This window comes from Pinus tabuliformis, chromosome 1_2, assembly GCF_031772625.1.
Source record: "Pinus tabuliformis cultivar Carrire ecotype Pingquan chromosome 1_2, CPIR1, whole genome shotgun sequence".
NCBI classification, from domain to species: Eukaryota; Viridiplantae; Streptophyta; class Pinopsida; order Pinales; family Pinaceae; genus Pinus; species Pinus tabuliformis.
This window is the reverse complement of record NC_142298.1, coordinates 526,906,503-526,928,827: the sequence shown is the minus strand read 5'-3', so window position 1 is coordinate 526,928,827 and position 22,325 is coordinate 526,906,503.

The following is a 22,325-nucleotide window of genomic DNA, read 5'->3' as shown; positions in this document are numbered from 1 at the left end:
AATCTATATTTTGTTTTACCTAGAGAACCTGTCCAAGAATGATAGGGCCTCATGATTTGTGCAAGCATCGGTGACTTGGTCGATGAATGGTGTCAAGTAATTGTCTTTAGGACACACTTTGTTAAGATCCATAAAATTAGTACAAACATGGATGGTGCCTTGTTTTTTCATGACAAGTACAGGGTTAGAAACCAAAGATGTGTAAGCGATAGGATAGATGAACCCAACTTTGTGGAGTTCATCGATTTCCTATTGGATTTCTTCTGCCTTAGAAGGCTGTAACTGACATTGTTTCTTCCAGATAGGATGGGCGTCAGGCCACATGTCAATATGATGTTCCACAATCATGGGACTGATGCTTGACATATTAGAGTAATCCCATGCAAAATATCCTTGTATTCTTGGAACAAGGATGTGTCTACAGTTATTTCTTCTGGAGGGCATGTTGCCCCAGGGAGATATTTTGACTTTTACAGGTTTGCTTGAAATATTCACCTTGATGGTAGGTGAAATATTTGACACACTCCCTTCCTCCAATGCATCTGGTGTTGGGATAGGTCTTTTGAACCAATCGACCTTTATTGGTGGGAGGAAATATTTGGATTGAATGGCGTAGATATCGTGAATTTGTGCGCTGATGGGAATAATTTTTTTTAGGGTAGAAAAAGTGAACAATGGTGCATGGCATCCCAAGGATATTTAGGTTCCATCATGGCTTCTAGAACATATTTGTCTGAGTGAAAAATATTATATAGCGTTGACTTAGGTTGCGCTAGGTCTTGAAGTTGGGATTTAGACCTAGTTGTGCTGGTCGACAAGCAAGAATATGATTCGTTGGTTGATTCCATAGAACCAAGCAAGGTTGAAAAAGTGAAAATGGGATGGTTCTGCATTGTTAATGGTGTTACCACTGGTGAGGTGGGATTTTTGGTCTCAACATTGAAAAATGATGAGCAGACAACACGAATCATGGTTTCTATGGATGAGGAAATGAATAGTATATGATGTTGCGTGTCGTCAACATTGGGTGGTGGTATAATTTTGGTTATGGTGGGTTGATGCCATGTGGAAGGTAGTTTTGGTATTATTATTGGCATAAAAGGGGAAAGAATAGCTTCCTCTATAGGAATTTAATGTTGAATCTTAAGCTACCAAAATGTTTCTAACATATGGCATGTCTCAGTGCTATGAGAGATACTGGTATAGATACGTCACATTGGACTAGAATTAACTGAATGGATAGTATGGGAGGTGGTACTGCTCATAGTATGAGATGTTGATGCCTGGTTGATGTCATGAGATGGAATATCCTGAGGTGGTATCCATATATGGACCTTAGTATTGGCGTGACGTGGCTACCTAGTGTGGGTTGGACTTAGTGCTGCTCTTGCTCCACAAAAACATGGAAGGTACTGACAATTCCTTGTATAGTGGAATTGAGAGCAGATGCGACAATACATCGTGTGATTTTCTCTTGATTGCAGAGATGGATATGTGGAATTTGGACCACTAAGCGAAAGATGTCATTGAACTTAATCAGTTCGTGACATTCATTCACTAAATGGTTGGGTTTATCACATAGGTCACATGTGAGGGGTGCTCTTTTTTCCAGGTGGCTTTAGATCGGTTTTTGCCCGATCTAGATTGATGGTAGTGTGGCAAGATGAAATTATGGGGACCTTGCTATACTTCTGGTGGCCGTTTTCCTTAAACACACATATAACAGACCTAGATGCTTCATTCCCTCATGGTGGTGAATGATTTGATGGTTCGGTATCTAATCCGACTAAATCAAAATTCTCAGTGATAAATCGCCACATGAATCCTAACAAAGAACATAATTGAGAAAGGTGGGGAAAGTGTCGCACATGATGATTTCATGCACAAATCTAGCAAGTGTGACATCTGTGCCTGGGTCTGGTGCTTTGAGTGACATGGGAACCAAATATAATTAGTTAAATGCCCTTAATTTAGGGAATTGGTTGATCAAATGATCTGGCACACCACACATAGTTCAAGTGGGTGATGGTCAATTGGTTGCTAGTTCGAGTTGTCTCCAATCATGGCGGGAGGTTGATGGACTAGACAAGGGATAGGAGCAAGAATATTCTTCCCTTATGACGCCATTTTTTTTGGGATCCATCCTCTGTTGAGAGTAATGGGGTATTATATTTGGTGAGTGCACCTAACACATCCCGATATCGAGCGATTTAGAGGTAATGATGAGTGTAATGCCCATACTCTGTGCAAATGGCACATGCGTGGTTAGTGTGCAATGCCTTAATATGTGTGGGTGTGTTCTTTTCTCTGACAGGGGGACGAGGGTTCACCGATGCTTTTGGGTCATGCAAAAGAGATTTGAGCTCTTTTAACTTGAGGAATCTATTAGTGGGATGCCCCACTATTTCACACAATGCACAGGGTTGAGGGACCCTAGAGGAGGGAGTGTTTGAAGCTTCCACCTTTTTACCTTTTTTCTTATCCCTTGTTGTTGCACTGACTAGTGTTAGTGCATGAACTGCTTGTGGTGTAGGTGCTATTTGTAGTGTTGCTCTATCTTGAGCAGGGATAGGATTGATGTCCGTTGCAGTGATACATGTACTTGTTGATGTGGCCTGAGGGGCCAAATATCATACCTGTATCACGAGAGCCATATGGGGCAACGAGAGCATTGTGATGACTTGGTACAAGACAAAACTTGGTGGGGGGTATAAGAAGGGCATATGAGTGATGGAATTTGGTAAGAAATTTAGAATGTTAGCAACATTTTTGTTAGTGTCCGAAACTATTTCTTGAGTTATGGGAGTGTTGGATGAACTCATCATGCACACTGGTGCTCTAGTGGTTGGGGAAATTTCCTCTATCACTGGAGTGTCTCCTAGGAATGTCCCTAGGATTGTTGATGGCTTAAACTGGCTAGGAATGATCTCAGTGTTGGCTTGTTGGGGCCTAACCCAAGTTCGGAGGTGATTCAGCCAAACAAATCTTGGTACTAATGGCCCTTTCGGCAATAGTCCATGGAGCGCGGACTGAGGTCTCACCCGAGGTAGTATGGGAGGGTGCTAGAATGAGGTTTCCACACCCTAGAGATGTCTGATGAGTTCAAGAGGTCCGCAGTTTGATCCTACGTGCATGTTGCTACGTGCACTTTCCCTTACCTTGCGATTTGAGATGCTGCCTTTGCGCAACCCTACTCGGGGGCCGAACACTGCTATTGCCCAATTCCTTACTAGTATTTCAATGTTAGTTGATTATTTTAGCCTACTTGTGTGCTTTAAGTTATACTTATCAACAAAAACCATTCATATAGGTGCGCATAGTAAATAGACAATATATTTGCAATTTACATCAAACATGCATTAATCCAAAAACAGATACACGAATTGGTAACAAAACTTTCTCTATTAATCTCTTCTTTGGTTATAGACCCGAATCCACCCTGTGCACTTAGCTACAACATTCTGTGCACTCAGCTACAGACTACTAGGCCTTTGTGCACTTAGCTGCAGAACCTTCTCCTACTCTACGACCCAAGACACACTTAGATGCTATCTTCTTGCTTCCTTCTTCCTATTTCTTCTATTTGCCAATTATATTTTACACTTAGAGCCTCGCTCTATTTATACAATCCCATGGTCTACGGACCATGGGTAGGCCAACATTACATTACAAAACTAGGGCAGACAACCCTGTGAATCTATCATACATTTCACGCTCCGCGCCCAAATTCCCGGAGTCTTTACAACAATATTGGGTCAAAACTTAGGCTTTGAGCCCCAAAACATGCCTTGGGGGGATTCCATGCCCAAAACTCTATGTAAGTAGTGATCAATTCTTAAGAAGATGAGACTAAGGGTAACACAATGTTAGGTGTAGGTGATGTCACATTCTCATAGTATGTGAGTTGATCGATTGTAATGATTTTTCCAGCGTGGGGGAACATCATTATCCTGGACACTGATGAGGTGAATGCTAATGTCTCGTACATGTAGCTTCAGCCCAACAAGATATTGTAATCCAAATGGGTGTCTAACAATTCGATATATATTAGCATAGTTTTCCTAGACAACTTAACTAGAATGCTAGGGTACAAGACAACGAGAGTAGATGGGTAGCCATCGTACGCTCTAAGTGTGATGTCAAAAAGGTTTGATTTTGGGGGATCCTAGTTTTTGCCAAATATATTTGGACATGATATATTTGGAGGCCCCTTCGTTGATAATGTAATGATGAATGTTAATTTTTTGGATTGAGATTGGAATTTGGAAAGCAATGGCTGATGGTAGCCACTGGGTAGCTTTGTCCAAGTCAAAGACCATTAGGTGAGAATCAACTGGGTTAATTGCGCCTAGAGCAGAAAGTAAGGCTTTTCATTGGGTTGGCCATGTTTGCAAGACCTCTAATGTTGAAATAGTTGATGGTGATTGTGCTAAGCCATTGACTATGATGTAGCTATGAGAAACTTTTGAGTTATGTCTTGTGCACCATAAAGGTCCTTTGACCATTTTAGGCAAAGGTTCTATAGAAGGTCGAGGAATGGTCAATGACCTTGTGTTGAGCCTCAGACCTGCACTCCTTTTAACATCCTCTCAGCCTCCTTTTCCATTCATTTCCCTCCTTTATCAGTCATTTCCTTCATCAATTTGCTTAAATCATTGTATTATAGGACTTTTACATGGTTTATTAATTATGCTAATGACTGTGTTGTTGGATTAGAATTTTGGTTCAAAACCTGCAGTTTCCGCAGCTGTTTTCTTAAACGGCATGATCCAGGTGTCCTCCGGTCAGAAGGGCCACATGGGCAAGTGCGTGGCACCAAGGACATGGTGTGTGTCCTTCCAGCTCAGCCATAACAGTCGTAAACACCCATGGTCAACGAGGGGGCAACTTCGGTCAAACGAAGGTAATTGACGGTGGCACGGCTCTGCGGGTTCGGTTTAGAGCACGTGAAGCACAGCTGGCCTCTTCCTCAACCACGCAGATGATGGGGAACACGAATCCAACCAGAGATTTAATACCCACCTCGACCATTGCCTAAATCCATGGACTGTGCTAGATTACGTGTTCTTCACACAGCTGTTAGAATAGCGTAGTTTGTGATTAAGTTAGTTTGGTTTTTCTGCTATAAATAAAGCGTATTTGAACGCTGATTAGCTAGCTGCTGTTATGTAATATTGAACCCCACTGTAACTTTTACTTTTGCTACGTAATATATGAAAATACTGTTCTCCATTTGAGCGTTTAAGTGATCTTTTGAGCTGGCTGGAGTAGGCAGAGGGCCCCTGTTTACTTAAGGCCTGTACAGTGTTTTTCATTTCATGCATTTCTTCTTATCAGCTTTTGTATAATAGTTGTACAGAATGCTTTTGTTTTCTATGCTTTGATCATGTACAATAGCTGTATATAACTTTGAATTCTGTCCATTTATATTTCTACACTTTTCCATGACTGATCAGTGTGTTTTTGCAGATTGCTTAGGTGCCCGGGACAATTTTTTTTTTTTTTTCACAGCTAGTGATACTTGTGATCATCTTGTCTAATGGTGCTGACCTTCTTTGTTTGTAGCCTTTATTTCTTTGTTATCATTTTTTTAAGTTGCATAGTTGTTTACTAATCAAGTTGTTTACTTGTTGATGGTCGCTTCTTTATAATTCAATATCTTATCGAAGACCAAAATATCACTAACACAGCTTGGTTATTTTGTTTAAGACTCACATTGCTAATTCACTCATAACTCTTTCTTATATGATCAATCCATCTAAAGGCAGAAAGGTTAAGGGAAAAATTAAGTAGTGTGATTTGTCACTTAGATTGTACATTGGTTGAGATTTCATTGAAGAATTAAAGTAGTTGCTCTTGTTTTTTAAGTTAATGTAGATGTCCTTTTTAACTTCATTTTCTTGCAGCAACATAGACACTGGGCCAAGGTCATTAGTCTTTTATTTGATGCTTTCATTTTTCCTTTAAGAGTAATTTCATTTCAGTTGTTGTTCAAAGCTTTCTTATAGATTACTTTTTTTTAGCTTTAAGAAATCATCTAGAACTCATTACAATCACACACACCTCACTCACTTTATTTCATTTCCATCACATCACTGTAGGAGAAATAGACTTGAAAACAAACTTAAAAAGTTAAAAATGACAAAAACTAAAGAAATAGTTGCCTAAGTACATACAATACACATCACTTCATCAGCTTACGAGCCCCGGGTTGACATTTAAAAGTTACAACTTAGACTTCACTAAATTGACCAAACATTTTGGCGCCATTGCCGGGGAAGTGAAAATTAGGTAGCCAATTCTTAAAAAAAAAAAAACAAGAAAATTTCAAGAAAGGGAAATTGATAACCTCTCAAAGTATGCTCTCCTCTTGCACCTAGAGTGATCTGGAGGATCAGAAAAGAGAAGTTATTGGTTTAATAGTTTCTTGAGTATGCTCTCTTCTTGCACCTAGAGTGATCTGGAAGATCAGAAAGAGAATTATTAGCCTGACTTGAAGAAAAAATAAAAAAATGATGTGCATAGAGCTAGAGATTCTAGGGGAAGGTTTTTAGCTAGAGCCAAGAGTTCAATTTTTACAAGTCCATCTACTTCAAGGAATAGACAAGAGACACCTCCCTCATCTCCAACTGACACTCCTAGCCCTAGGATTCCTGGAATTCAAGAGGCAAGAATTGACTCTCCCACACCTTCTATTGAATTTGAATCAGAAAGAGATCCTTTCCTTCCTTCTACAAAAAGACCAATTGTAATTGAAGAAGTAGAATCATCTGAAGAAGAGGGAGAAATTCCTTCTCATTCACCCTTTGTAGAAGAACCAGAAGACTCTGAAGTCTCTAGGGAAACTACTATGACAGAAGAAGGAGGTGGTAGAGGTAGAGGTAGAGGAGGAGGAGGAGGAAACAATGGAGGAGGTAGAGGTAACATTGGAGGAAATAGGGATGGGGATAACTCATTTGGGTTCCCTATCGTCGATGAGGATTCCCGAGCCACTATGAAAAACATATCACCATCTGTCCTCCCAAACTTCCATGGGTTAAGGAATGAGGACCCTGAAACATTTCTATTTGAGTTTGAAGTCGTATGTCGAACTTATGATTATCTGGATGACTCTCAAAAACTCAAATTGTTTCCTTCAACATTGAAAGGACAAGCTTTGAAATGGTTCATGGGATTACTCACCCAATCCATTAGGTCTTGGAATGATATGAAACAAACATTTTTGGATAGGTACCTGGACTATTGTATGCCCACCAATCACAAGGATGAGGTATTCAAAATGGTACAAAAAGAAGATGAAAATTTGGAGGATTTGCTTGAAAGATTTCAATACAATTTGAAAAGAGCAAAAATGAGCAACTTAGATGAGGAGACCTTGAAAGCCCTTTTTTTAAAAGCCATTAGAGATGAATGGATAGACATTTTGAACATGATGGGGAAAGGAGATATATCTCAACTTTCACTCAATGATATAGCAGAGCTATGTGTCCATCTCTCAAGGGGGAAATCAAAAACTCAAAAAGGGCCTAGAGATCCTTCTCTCCTCAGAGCAAACAAATCTGCAACTGGATCGGTAAGTAGGGCTGAAATTGGCAGTATGCTTGATGAATTTAAAACTGACATCTTAGGGAGTCTTAGTGAACAATTAGACACCCTTAAGATTCACAATAAACAGAAAGCAGAAGCTGAGGCTTTGGCCATCTTTTGCCCGAAATGTAGGAAGAAACATGCTCTAAGGGAATGTCCCTTGGATGCAAAAGTTGTAGAAACATGTGTAATTTGCTCAGAGAACCATGAGACCAAGGATTGTCCTTCAATTCCTGGGCTCAAAGCTGTCTTTCAAGAAGATCCAAATACACTTGAATCTCTCTGTTTTGTTGCAAGGAGACCTTGGCAAGGGCAACAAAATCAAGGGTTTAACAACTCTATGAATTTTCAACCCCAACCAAATTGGAATCCTTGGCAACAACCTTGGTCCCAACCTCAAAATCCTTTTCAATCATGGATACAAGGTATGCAAAATCCTTATGGGAGATTTGCTCAATTCTATCAATATCCTCCATCTTTTCAAAACCAGCAAGTTCCACAACTTCCAAATCAAAGTCCACAACTATCATTGCCATTTCCTCAACAACAACAACCTTCTCAACAGAATCAAAGTTCTCAACTCTTGCTTAAGTCAAACCAACTTCCTTCTCAGCCATTGCCAAACCCCAACAATAAGAATCCTCAAAATTCTTACATGATGGAAGGACAACCTTTTCCTACTTATATGATTGTTCCTCTCAATGAAGTACAACTCAGATCAGGTAGAATCCTAGATCAACCTTCTATAGATGTTCAACAGCCAAGCATTTCTGAGGAAGAGTCTCTTAAAGCCAATAAGGGTTCTGAAGCATCTCTTCAAAACCCAAACACTCAAAAAGAAAAAGAAAAAGAATCAACCCCCACAACTCCCATAGTTGAGCAACCTACATCTCTATCCACACCTCCTTTTCCTGAAAGATTACAAATTGATAAAGGAGTGGAAAAACAAATTTGGTTGCCTGACTATAATTTTCTAAATGAATTGAAGAATGTCTGTATCAAGATTCCCTTGTTACAAGCCATTAAAGAGATTCATATTCTAGCAAAAACAATAAAGGAGTTGAGTCTTAAAAGACCAGGAAGGAAACCAAGAGATACCAGAAGGATCCACCTGGTAGGAAAAATTGCAGACATCATGATGGGAAAGATTACTATGCAGAAATATGTAGACCCCGGTAGTCCAATTGTCAAAACACATATCAATGGGGTAGAAATACCAAATACTTTGATTGATTTAGGGGCTGCTATTAACATTATGAGTAGACAGACTATGGAACAGCTAAAACTTCCTAATCTTCTTTTTACACCCACCTTGTTGCAACTTGCAGATCGATCCATTATTAAACCAGATGGTGTATTAGAAGACATTCCTGTCTCCTTAGATTCTTGGGAATATCTAGTGGATTTTATGATTTTAACTCCCAAGAGTAATCTAGGAGGACATCCTCTTATTTTAGGAAGACCTTGGCTAGCCACAGCTGATGCTTTCATAAGTTGTAGGTTGGGGACATGTACATTTCTGATGGTAATTCGACAAAGAAGTTCAATCTGTATCCTCCAGCAAAAGCAATCACAGAAATAGGAGATAATGAGTGGGTTGATGATGAAGATACTATACAACCTGTCTTTACCATTTCTGAGATTAGTGAAGATAGTCAAATTCTGAATACATTAGAAAATTTTGAACCATCTTCAGAATATGACTCTACACAATTTCAGTTGGATTCTGACATAGAGTGTCTTTCATCTAGACAAATGTCTCTTTTCTCTATGGAAGAATTTGGTAGTTCTGCCATTGAGATCTTTCCAGGAAAAACATTAAACATTAACAAAAACTTGGAAAAATCTCAACAGGAAGAGCTAACCAAAGTCTTGCAAAGACATTCTACTGCATTTGCATGGGAGTATACCGATATGAAAGGTATTGATCCTAAGACTTGCATTCATCACATCTACATTGAGGAAAACAGTAGACCAATCAGACAACCTCAAAGAAGGATGAATCCAAATCTTAGGGAGATAGTGAAAGAAGAGCTCCAAAAATTACTCAATGTAAACTTCATTTACCCTATTTCAGATAGCCGTTGGGTTTCCCCTTTGGTTATAGTACCTAAAAAGAATGGTAAATGGAGGGTTTGCATTGATTACAGAGAATTGAACAAAGCAACCTTGAAGGATCACTTTCCTTTGCCCTTTATTGATCAAGTATTAGATACTTTAGCAGGCAAAAAGTATTTCTCATTTTTGGATGGTTTTAGTGGTTACAATCAAATTCAGGTAGCACCTGAAGATCAGGACAAAACCACATTTACCTGTCCATGGGGGACTTTTGCTTACCGAGTACTTCCTTTTGGATTATGTAATGCACCCGCAACATTTTGAAGGGTGGTATTAGGAATATTTTCCGATCTAATTCATGATTGTGTAGAGGTCTATATGGATGATTTTACAGTTTATGGTAACTCATTTGAAGAAGCATTAGAAAATTTGGAAAAAGTCCTTATTAGATGTAAAGAAACAAATCTTTCATTAAGTCATGAAAAATGTTTTATGATGTTTACTGAAGGGATTGTTTTAGGACATCATATTTCAGGATATGGAATCAAAGTTGATAGATCAAAAGTCGAAGTCATCTCCAAGCTACCTATTCCAAATTGTCAGAAAGATGTTAGAAGTTTTCTTGGGTTTACTAGGTATTATAGAAGATTTATTGAAAACTTCACCAAGATAGCATCTCCACTCTTCAAATTACTTACCAAAGATTGTGAATTCAAGTGGGATCCCGACTGTCAATCTGCATTTGAAACTTTAAAAACTAGAATATCTGAAGCACCGATTTTGAGGGGGCCAAATTGGAAACTCCCTTTCCACATCTCTACAGATGCTTCAGATACAGCTCTAGGAGCTGTGTTGGGTCAAAAGGATTTAGTTCCTTATACCATTTATTACACCAGTAAAAATTTGACTCCCACTGAGTTAAATTATACTGTGACTGAAAAAGAATTCTTAGCCGTTGTTCATGCAATCAACAAGTTTAGACATTATATAACCGGCTATGAAACTTTTGTCCATACTGATCATTCTGCAATTAGATATCTTATGAACAAACCTGTTACTAATGGCAGAGTTACAAGATGGCTTTTACTTTTACAAGAATTCAATATTACTGTGTTAGATAGACCAGGGAAACAAAACACAGTAGCTGATTTCTTGTCTAGAATCCAAAACACTAACGAAGATTCTCCTGTAGAGGATAAGTTTCCAGATGAATACTTGTTTGCAGTAACTACTAAAACCCCTTGGTATGCAGATATTGCTAATTATTTAGTTACAGGGAAGCTTCCTCCACACTTATTTCCTAATGAGAAAAGGAAAATCATTCAGGAGAGTTCACATTATTCATGGATTTCTAATGAATTGTTCAAAACAGGGCTAGATTGTATGATCAGAAGATGTGTTCGGGAAGATGAAATGCCTGACATCCTTAAGGCATGTCATGATGAACCATGCGGCGGACACTTTGCTGACAAGAGGACGGCCTATAAAATCCTTTCTTTAGGATATTATTGGCCTTCTCTCTTCAAAGATGCAAAGCAATATGTTAGAAGGTGTGACAGCTGCCAAAGAGTTGGGAGACCAACTCCTTCAAATGAAATGCCACTACAGCCACAGGTATGCATCGAACCCTTTGAGAAATGGGCTCTAGATTTCGTTGGACCTATTAATCCACCATCTAAGCAAAAGAAGTATATATTGGTTTGCACTGATTATGTTACTAAGTGGGTAGAAGCCAAGGCATTGCCTTCTGCCACTGAAAATTCAGTTGTTCAATTTCTTTTTGAGGATATTTTTACTCGTTTTGGTGTCCCAAGAGAAATTGTGACAGATCAGGGAAGTCAATTTACATCTAAATTGATGGAAAAGCTGATGGAGGAATACAAAATCATGCACAAAACATCTACTCCATACCATCCGCAAGCAAATGGTCAAGTGGAATCTACAAATAAAGTTCTTGAAAGCATCATCACCAAGACTATTCATCTCCACAGAAGAGATTGGGCAGAAAGGCTTCCTGAAGCCTTATGGGCCTATAGAACTACATGGAGGAACACAACAGAACATTCTCCCTATGAACTTGTTTATGGGAAAGAAGTCTTGCTCCCCATTGAGTTCCAAGTCAAGACCTTCAAGATGGCAGTTCAATTGGGGATGAACCTATCAAAAGCCCAAAAGCACAGAATGGACCAGCTAAATGAGCTAGATGAAATAAGACAAGATGAAATTTTAAGGACTGATCTAGTTCAACACCAAAGAACTAAGTGGCATGATCGACACATCAAAGAAAGAAAGTTTCAGAAGGGAGATTGGGCACTATTGTTTGATTCCAAGTTTAAGGACTTCAAAGGAAAATTTCAAACTCATTGGCTTGGACCATATGAGATTGATGAAGTCTTTAAAAATGGAGCAGTTCGAGTAAAGACCATTGATGAGCTTCAGACTCCTCTCATTGTGAATGGCCACCGATTGAAAGTCTACCAAAAGCCACTCTCAAAGGAGGAATTTGTTAAAATGTTCCAAGAAGATTCTGCAATGAGGCTGGTGGAGAAGAATTCTTCTCCTCCATCAGCCTAGTCTTTGTTTCTTTCAATTGAAAAAAAAAAGAAAAAAAAAAAGGGTCTCTTGTATAAGCCTGAAAACCAATCTTGGATTGGCAGTCTTATGCAGAAAATATAAGGTGAAAATCAGGGGCACCTGACACTTTATATTTTCCAAATAAAAAAAAAATCTCTCTCTTTTCATCTCATTCGCCATTTCATTCCACTTCATCTCCGTTCCATTAAATTTTCATTCCACTTCATTTTCATTTCATTTCATTCATCTCACTCCATTTCATCAATAAAAGTCCCTCTCAGGACTATTTCATTTAGTTAAGTCTTCTCTAACTACTTTTGTATAGACAGAAGGGTGTTGTTTCAGTTTCTGCAGCTGAGAACTGTTTCCGCAGCTCGCACCAATTTCCGCAGCTCGCACCAGTTTCCGCAGCTCGCACCAAATTCCGCAGCCAGCACACTCTGTCTCCACAGCAGCAGTACTCTGTTTCCAAAAAAATCACAGTCAAAGGGCAACAAGGATGGAAGGCACCTAAAGGATCAAAAGGCAATCATGGATCAACAACCTTAATCAACAGATGGTAAACCCATAAAGGTATGATCAAAATTTTTCTCCAAACAACCATTTAAATGTCATGTTGTGCATAATTATTAATCGTGGACAGAGTCACTAAATGCAATGATTAAGCAAATATCATCCCATTTCTCCGCCGTGATCATCCTTCATCCACCTCAAATCCTCATAACGGTCTCATAATCACCCTTAGTTTAAACTCAAATCGAGACTGCGCTTTCATTGATTAGATGTACGAGGAAGAAGAGACCGATCGTACTACGTCTCTTTTCCACCACGATCTCCGCAGCCAAAAACTGAAACGTGTATGAAAGCCGTCCGACTCCAAGGGATCTGGCCGTTATTTCATTCCCTTATCACTCCATTTTCGCACGCATTTGAACTCATTCCCGTGCTTGTCTTCCACTCCTTTACCTTCACACCATTTCCACTCTCATTTTTGCTGTAAACTCTACGGTTTCGTTTCAAACCCCGCAGCTCTGTTTTAAACTCCACGTCTCTGTTTTAAACCCCGCAGCTCTGTTTCAAGCTCCACAGTTCCGTTTTCAAACTGCATTACCTCGCATTACAGTGTGGCTATTTCACTTGCAGCCGTAGTCTATCTGTCTTTCCCGTGAGCATCCTCCTTGAGTATCCATATACAGTCAAAAGCTTCAACCAAAGTTGAGATGGGGAAATTGCTTCGAGCTGAGCCTGAAGGTTCAAAGTATCTAGAAGGATACCCACAGACAAAGGAAGCATTAAAAAAGGAAAAATGGTTGAAGTTCATTCAGAAGTTCAAAGGATATGATAAGGAGGTAACAAAAACGTTTGCTCGTTCATTCAATGGAAATACTGTGGAAATAGGAGATCTGAAATTCACAGTCATAGAAAACTCTATAGCAACAGCAACTAATTTACCTGTGGTGGGAGACCGATGGTTCAAGAACAGAGGGGTTGAAGATCAAGAATGGAAAAATATGCTTAAAAATCCAGGTATGGACACTTCAGTTTTCACCAAAGGGATTCCTGTACATGTTATAAAAGAAGAATGGACTGCATTGTTGTTATTAGTTCAAAAATTTATAACATGTGAAGGTCGCTTTGGCACTATGTATATGTACCATGCTAGAATTATGATGAACTTCATGGAGGGCCATGCCATCAATTTGCCCTATTTTCTGTTAAGAAGCCTAACAAAAATGAGCTTTAGTGTCCAAAAGAATATAGGCAATATTGAACCTCACTTGTATCATCATGGGTTCATTAAAATTCTTATAGAGGACCAATTGAAAAACAACAATGATACATGGGAAAAGTTTTTAGTCAGGAATCATTTTCAAGAGGTAACTGAAGCTTCCACTAGCAGCTCTCCTAGAGTCCTAAAAGAAGTAGAAGAATGAAAAAGGATGTTGTAGCCCAAGATCCTCCCATTATAGAAACTCAGGAGACTACTCAGGAAGAAGAAGTGGAGAGAGAGAAAACTAAGAAACAGAAAAAGGATAAAGGGAAAGCAGTTGTCCAAGAATCATATTTATCCCCTGAACCTTCAATAGAAGAGGACTATCAAACCTTGGCTGATAGACTAGTAGAACTCCAAGCTACTGCCCTCTCAAAGAAGAAACAAAAAGAAAAACAAAGCAGTCAGCAAAAGAGTACTAGTGTACAAGTGAGAAGGAGCAGTAGACTTATAGAAAAGAAGAGTGTGACTAAAGAAAAGCAGTCACATTTCATTGATTTGGGCACACCTGAAAAGACTCCAATCCAGCTAGATATTGAGCCAAGTCCTCCACGAGAGGAAAGTCCCTTCCAGCAAGAAAGAGAAAGCAGTCTTCAAGAATTTGAATTTAGGCCAAGACAAACACCTGACATTGACCCTGACCAGCAGGAGGCATATAATTATTTGGAGACCTTGGAGCAATCTGTTGCCGGTCCAAGCACTATCTTACCTCTTGAGGAACAGGTCCACTCTCTAAAACAAGAGGTATTTGAGCTAGAAATTTTGAACCGGCATATTAGACAGGAGAATGAAGCATTGAAAGAACAAAGCAAGGTGGACAAGATTGTCCATGACAACACCATGGTTCACCTTGGGCTCTGGCAGAAGAAGAACAAGAAATTGAAGAGAAAATGCAAGAAACTGAGCAGGGCCTTGATCAATTTGAAATTCAAGTGTTTAGTCAGAAAACCAAGGACAATTTTGGCAACAAGGAGAAAAAGGAGAAGGCTGGATGTTTTGGCAGAAGCATCTGAGCACATGGACTGAAAAACACTGACAAAGTTTTGGTTGCATGAGGACATGCAACATCCTCACAGTGGGGGTATGTTGAGCCTCAGACCTGCACTCCTTTTCACATCCTCTCAGCCTCCTTTTCCATTCATTTCCCTCCTTTATCACTCATTTCCTTCATCAATTTGCTTAAATCATTGTATTATAGGACTTTTACATGGTTTATTAATTATGCTAATGACTGTGTTGTTGGATTAGAATTTTGGTTCAAAACCTGCAGTTTCCGCAGCTGATCCCAGTTTCCGCAGTTGTTTTCTTAAACGGCATGATCCAGGTGTCCTCCGGTCAGAAGGGTCACATGGGCAAGTGCGTGGCACCAAGGACATGGTGTGTGTCCTTCCAGCTCAGCCATAACAGTCGTAAACACCCATGGTCAACGAGGGGGCAACTTCGGTCAAACGAAGGTAATTGACGGTGGCACGGATCTGCGTGTTCGGTTTAGAGCACGTGAAGCACAGCTGGCCTCTTCCTCAACCACGCAGATGATGGGGAACATGAATCCAACCAGAGATTTAATACCCACCTCGACCGTTGCCTAAATCCATGGACTGTGCTAGACTACATGTTCTTCACACAGCTGTTAGAATAGCGTAGTTTGTGATTAAGTTAGTTTGGTTTTTCTGCTATAAATAAAGCGTATTTGAACGCTGATTAGCTAGCTGCTGTTATGTAATATTGAACCCCACTGTAACTTTTACTTTTGCTACGTAATATATGAGAAGACTGTTCTCCATTTGAGCGTTTAAGTGATCTTTTGAGCTGGCTGAAGTAGGCAGAGGGCCCCTGTTTACTTAAGGCTTGTACAGTGTTTTTCATTTCATGCATTTCTTCTTATCAGCTTTTGTATAATAGTTGTATAGAATGCTTTTGTTTGCTATGCTTTGATCATGTACAATAGCTGTATATAACTTTGAATTCTGTCCATTTATATTTCTGCACTTTTCCATGACTGATCAGTGTGTTTTTGCAGATTGCTTAGGTGCTCGGGACATTTTCTTTTCTTTTTTCTTTCACAGCTAGTGATACTTGTGATCATCATGTCTAATGGTGCTGACCTTCTTTGTTTGCAGCCTTTATTTCTTTGTTATCATTTTTTTAAGTTGCATAGTTGTTTACTAATCAAGTTGTTTACTTGTTGATGGTCTCTTCTTTATAATTCAATATCTTTATCGAAGACCAAAATATCACTAACATAGCTTGGTTATTTTGTTTAAGACTCACATTGCTAATTCACTCATAACTCTTTCTTATATTATCAATCCATCTAAAGGCAGAAAGGTTAAGGGAAAAATTAAGTAGTGTGATTTGTCACTTAGATTGTACATTGGTTGAGATTTCATTGAAGAATTAAAGTAGTTGCTCTTGTTTTTTAAGTTAATGTAGATGTCCTTTTTAACTTCATTTTCTTGCAGCAACATAGACACTGGGCCAAGGTCATTAGTCTTTTATTTGATGCTTTCATTTTTCCTTTAAGAGTAATTTCATTTCAGTTGTTGTTCAAAGCTTTCTTATAGATTACTTTTTTTTAGCTTTAAGAAATCATCTAGAACTCATCACAATCACACACACCTCACTCACTTTATTTCATTTCCATCACATCACTGTAGGAGAAATAGACTTGAAAACAAACTTAAAAAGTTAAAAACGACAAAAACTTAAGAAATAGTTGCCTAAGTACATACAGTACACATCACTTCATCAGCTTACGAGCCCCGGGTTGACATTTAAAAGTTGCAATTTAGACTTCACTAAATTGACCAAACACCTTGTAGGTGTTACCATGGTTAAGGTGGACGAGTTTGGCTATGGGGGAGATTCATAACTTATATTTCACGTTTGCAGGAGGATATCTTATCCTATCATGAAAATGTCATATTAGAATAGTTATGGGGGTTCCCTACAAACGGATGAGAGTGGGATGATTGTTGCTGAGTGTTAACCACTCCCTGATGGGGGAAAGGGTCTTACATTACTATAGTTTGTTGCCCTCCTTTCCCCCTATTATCCTGTATCCTTTTTAACTCAGGGAGTTGAGGACAATGATGGGTATAATTACCGTATTCCCCATAGATAACACATGAATGATTAGTTTGTAGAATTTTGTTCTTGATTTGTTTCTATGGGTTATTGTTGGTTGATCCCTAGTTTTGATTTCGGTTAGGGTTTCACCTTACCGGTGCCCATGGGGGTTGCTGGTGGTTGCTGCCACCTTGTTTGGGTTATCCCTTTGGTTTTACTTTAGGTTTTTTTTTTAGTAATATTAGGCAAGTTAGCTAGATTCAACTACTTCTCCAATTTTTGTTGTGAAGTGAGAGAAGATTACACTATATTAACCCTTGCATTATTTTGTGTTGGTGGGTTATTCTGTTGTTGTGCGGGGAAAGGAGAATACTGGTTTCCTTGTCCCTGATTGGTATATGGATTATGGGAAGAGGACATTATGTCCGTATTTGTAGAAGAGTACTGGTTTCCCTATGGGGGAGGGTATGAGCCTCGATGAGGGGGTTGATATTGGTTAACCCTACTGACCATATTTTTCATCGGTGCGGGTTGACCGAGGTAGTATCCTGCATGTTGCAATGGTGGTGCATTTTCCATAGAATCAAACGCTTGGCCATTGAATGAGTATCTAGGGTATTGGTAGCTATTGTTGAGTTGGTTTTGGGTTATGGACCCAATCAATCCATCATCGACATTGGATGCACCTGGTGCCTCTTTATAAGTTGCAGGTGCAGGGCATTTGGAAGCACATGATAAATGTATCTAGACTAGGTGTAGATAAGCTCCAAATGTTGAGCTTTACTAATGGCTTCTTCCTCATTATGTGGGGTGAATTTGCCACGTCTTTGGATATTTTTGATGTGAAGGATCTAAGAAACAAGTCCAAGAGGAATTTATCTTCAAAATGAGCTTTAAACAAGCTATGACATTTCTACCATTCATGTATATGATCTGATATGTGGGTAGCAGGTGCTTGTTTGAAGTGGGTGAGGAGTTCTAGGCCCGAATCATGGTGAACCAGGAGCTGGAAGAAGTTGAGGAAAGTTGTAGCTAGTGAGATAAATTTTGCATCTGACGTAGAACGCTGGTCAATGTACCATTTCACTGCAAGCTCAGTAAGGGTGCATTGAAATAGTCGTAATATAATAGTTTCGTTGGCAATATAGTAGACGAACATCACAAGTGAAAATTCATGACATGGTTTCCTAGGTCTTCGCCCTGTTTCCCTTCGAACTTTGGAATGTCCGAAGGGAGCTTGGTGGGAATATCTGGCCAATTTTGGCCATGGGAAATTGGGTCATTGGTTATATTTCTTAAATCTAGTAGGTTTAAAGAAGCTACGAAAGGGATCTGTGAGTTATTCGCCATCGCTAAATGATTTTGGATAGCTATATGCAAAGGGGTCCTCTGTGGGGAAGTTTCAGGAGAACTACCTCGATGGGTGTCTCATGGACTGTTTAGAGGAGTGGTGTGTGGGATCCCCAAAGGGGTAGCACTTGGGGACCTTTCTGGGGTGGTGAAGGGTGTACTTTGACGGGGAGGGGCCCCATGAAAAGATGCACCAATAAAGGAAGATGCAATAATGGTGGCTTCGTGATGTCCTCTACTCCATTTCTGCCATTCATGTATATGATCCAATATGTGGGTAGAAGGTGTTTGTTTGAAGTGAGTGAGGAGTTCCAGGCCTGAATTATGGTGAAACAGGAGTTGGAATAAGGTTAGAAAAGATGTAGCTAGTGAGCTAAGGTTTCCATGTGACGTAGAAGGCTAGTCGATGTAACATTTCACTGCAGGCTTAGTAAGGGTGTGTTGAAATAGTCATAATATAATAGTATCATCAGTGATACTATTAGATGAACATCACAGAATAGAGATTTCATTAAAATTGGAATAATTTTATTATAAGAACATCATTATAATTCAATTTTTTGGTTATTTTTAAATTCTAGATCCACAATTTTATTCCAATTTTAATGAAATATGTGTTATAGGTGAAAAGTCATGACATGGTTTCTCGAGTCTTCACCCTGTTTTGTGGGCATATCTGGCCAATTCTAGCCAGGGGTTATTGGGTCATTGGTTAGATTTCTTAAATCTGGTAGGCTTAAAGAAGCTAAGAACGAGATCTGTGAGTTATCTGCCATCGTGAGACGATTTTCGATAGATATATGCAAAGGGGTCCTCTGTGGGGAAGTTTTAGGAGAACTACCTTGATGGGTGTCTCACAGTCTATTCAGAGGAGTGGTGTGTGGGCTTCCCAAAGGGGTAGCACATGGGGACCCTTCTGGGGTGGTGAAGGGTGTACTTTGATGGGGAGGGTTCTCGAGAAAAGATGCACCAATAAAGGAAGATCCAATAATGGTGGCTACGTGATGTCCTCTACGCCTAAATGGAAGGAGTCCTAGCACACCTCCCCGTAATGGGGGAGGTTTAAAAACATCTAGATCAATGGGGATCCATGGGGTCCCTTATTGTGTTGATTAGAGTGTGTGCTACTTTGTGTAAGTTGAGGGAAGGAGATAAATATCAATGCAATAACACCACATACATAAAAAAAAAACAAAAAATATAAATGGTTACTTTCCTTTTATAATTAAGCTATGCGATCAATCAAACAAAAAATGGTTTTTATTTGTTGCGTATGATAAAAATTCCTATGCATACCTAATCATCCTAAACACTCTCAAAGTAAGTGGGCCTTGCAAAGATATCCTCTAATGGGTCTTGGGGCAATGTCCCAAAAGAACTGGCAATGCCTTCCAACAATCAAAGAAACAACCAAGGTAATGAAAATGAGGCTCAAGTGCTGCCTGCACCATCACCTATAGGGAAAGGATGCCCTAGATTTTGGCCACTAAAGTACCTTCGTCCCATGTGAGAATTTGAGTCTTTAGATTCTTGGTAGTTAGTTATCATTACTGAGCCCTAGATGGGTAAGGTAGCCCTAAAGGGTGCTGCACACACGGGACCTAAGCTGAACCCCCTATGAATCAAGTCTCTGCCATGCTCAGGTATTCTTTTTCATGGCATGATTGAAGGATTTTAAGCTCCCTAAAAAGTCAACAACTATGTTTCAAAGGTGTAAAGTGACCATGGCGGCTTATGGGATGCCTACCCCCGATGGTCTTAACATGAACTATATATTTTTTGGTGGTCCCTATGGGGAAACTTAGTTGGTTCAAGTTATGGTTGTTTTTAAGTAGTATTAATTCACTTATGGAGTGATTTTGTAAGAAAAATAAATTAAGTACACAAAGCTCCGGAAACTAAATTCTTTCTAGTAAAAAGCTTATGGAAGTTTAGTGTGTATGCAAGTGAACATACAAAGTGTTGTAAGATGTGGATATGTGATGATCCTTTACAACATCCTTATAATTACACTAAGTGTTGATTATTCTTTGTATTGTGTTGCAGCAGCTACAACCACCCTCCAAAATTTTTGCCTTCACTTCGTTTTGGATCCTCGCTCCTTGAAATCATTGCAACTATCCTGCACTGATCAGGTACTTGTGTTTATCAGAGTTCATTTGTCGTTTCACGGCTTGTGTTCAAATCATTTGTCCCGCTGGTCAACCAAAAGCACACCCAACACTTGGTTCACATCAAGTCAATTGAATTTCAGGCAAGATTGCGCAAATATGGAGAGTAACTTATCTTCCCCTCCAAAAATGTGTAGAGCAGCCCAAAAACTACCCTACACTCAAAAATTGCATAGAGAAAACTAGTTAGCCTTGCCTTGGAAATTGCACAGAGCAGGCTAGCTGGCAGTGCTATGGAAAATTACGTAGTTTTATCCAACTAAACTGCCTCCAGGAATTGCACAGAAAGTGGCCTAGTTGCACTGCCATCCAAAAATGCGAAGAGCAGCCCAGGCCAGATGCACTGTTCTTTAGAATTGCGTAGTATTGACCAACTGCACTACTCTCTGGAAATGCGTAGAGCAACCAAACATCACTTCTCTAGAAAATTGTGGAGACATGGCCAGTCAGTGAAGGCCCCTTAGTCTAGAAACAACACAAAAGCTTTCCCTCATTGGCTGTCCGTCGCATGTGTCGGTAGGTTATCTAGTTCCCTCCAGAAATGTGCAATCCTCTCTTTCATGCTGGGAAAATTTTCCCGAAAAAAGAAAAAATAAAAAAGCATCCCTAGATTTTAGGGATATATTTTTAGCAGTAGGAGTTACATGCAAAACCGTTTTTAGAAACTTCTCACCAAGTATTGTTTTTTCCTAGATTTGTGGCATGCATGTCATAAACCCTAATTTCACCAAATCTATTTAAATGACACCTCAAAGCACATTATTCAAATTTTATCTTGGAGCTCTGGCATTCTTGAGGCATCTAGGAACCTTTGGCATGGTCGGAATGGCTTTTCCAAGTAAGTTTTGCTTTTCATGCCTTTTGTCACTTTTTAGTTTTTAGCTTGTATGAGTGTTGTTTCCTTATTTTTATTGAACAACCCATGACATTTAAATGTATTTTAGCTTGTAGTAGTGTTGTTTCAAGTTTTTCATTACCTTTCCTTAGTGTCACACGCATAACACCGTTTATGCACTCACAATCGTCGTTTCGGTGGCTCGCTTCATGAGCTTCTTGGTTTTTCATTTGAATTATTTCTACACTTTCTTGAATTACTTGCAAGTTTATTTTAGTCATATCTACACCAAATTTTCACATGCATTCATTCCTTAGAGATTTTCAACCACCCATCGGCAGGTTTGAACTACCTTGGCCTAGATCTTTTCTTCCCCGGCTTACACTGCACATTTCTAGGATGGAAGGTTCTACCTTTCTCCTGGGAATTGTGCAAAAATTTCCTCCTAATAACCTCTGAGCAGTTTTGGGAGACAGTGCCCCAATTGGCCCCTAGGATTGCGTAGTGCACTTTCCCGAGCAACAATCATGCTGAATGAAACTACACATTAAGCAATTCTAGTCCTTAGCAGGCCAAGTTGGACTATGATCTATGTGGTTTCAGTAGGTAGTAAGCTCACTGGTAGCATGGACTATACTTTGCGTAGTTCCATCTGTCACTCTCCTAGCGTCTCCCAGACAAAACTGCATAATTTTACCAAGTAATCAACTAGGTGTGTTGCATGTCAGTCCTCAAGTTGCTTTTGGTTTTAAATTGACATTTTCTTGCCATGAGTGTTTCTCTATCTCCAAGTATCACAGGTTTCTATCATTCTCTCAGCACACAGTTGAAAGAATTACTAGGGACGTGGTTAAATAGGGGTCAATGAGCTTGCCTGTGTACACAGACACACACTTGTTCATCGAGAAGG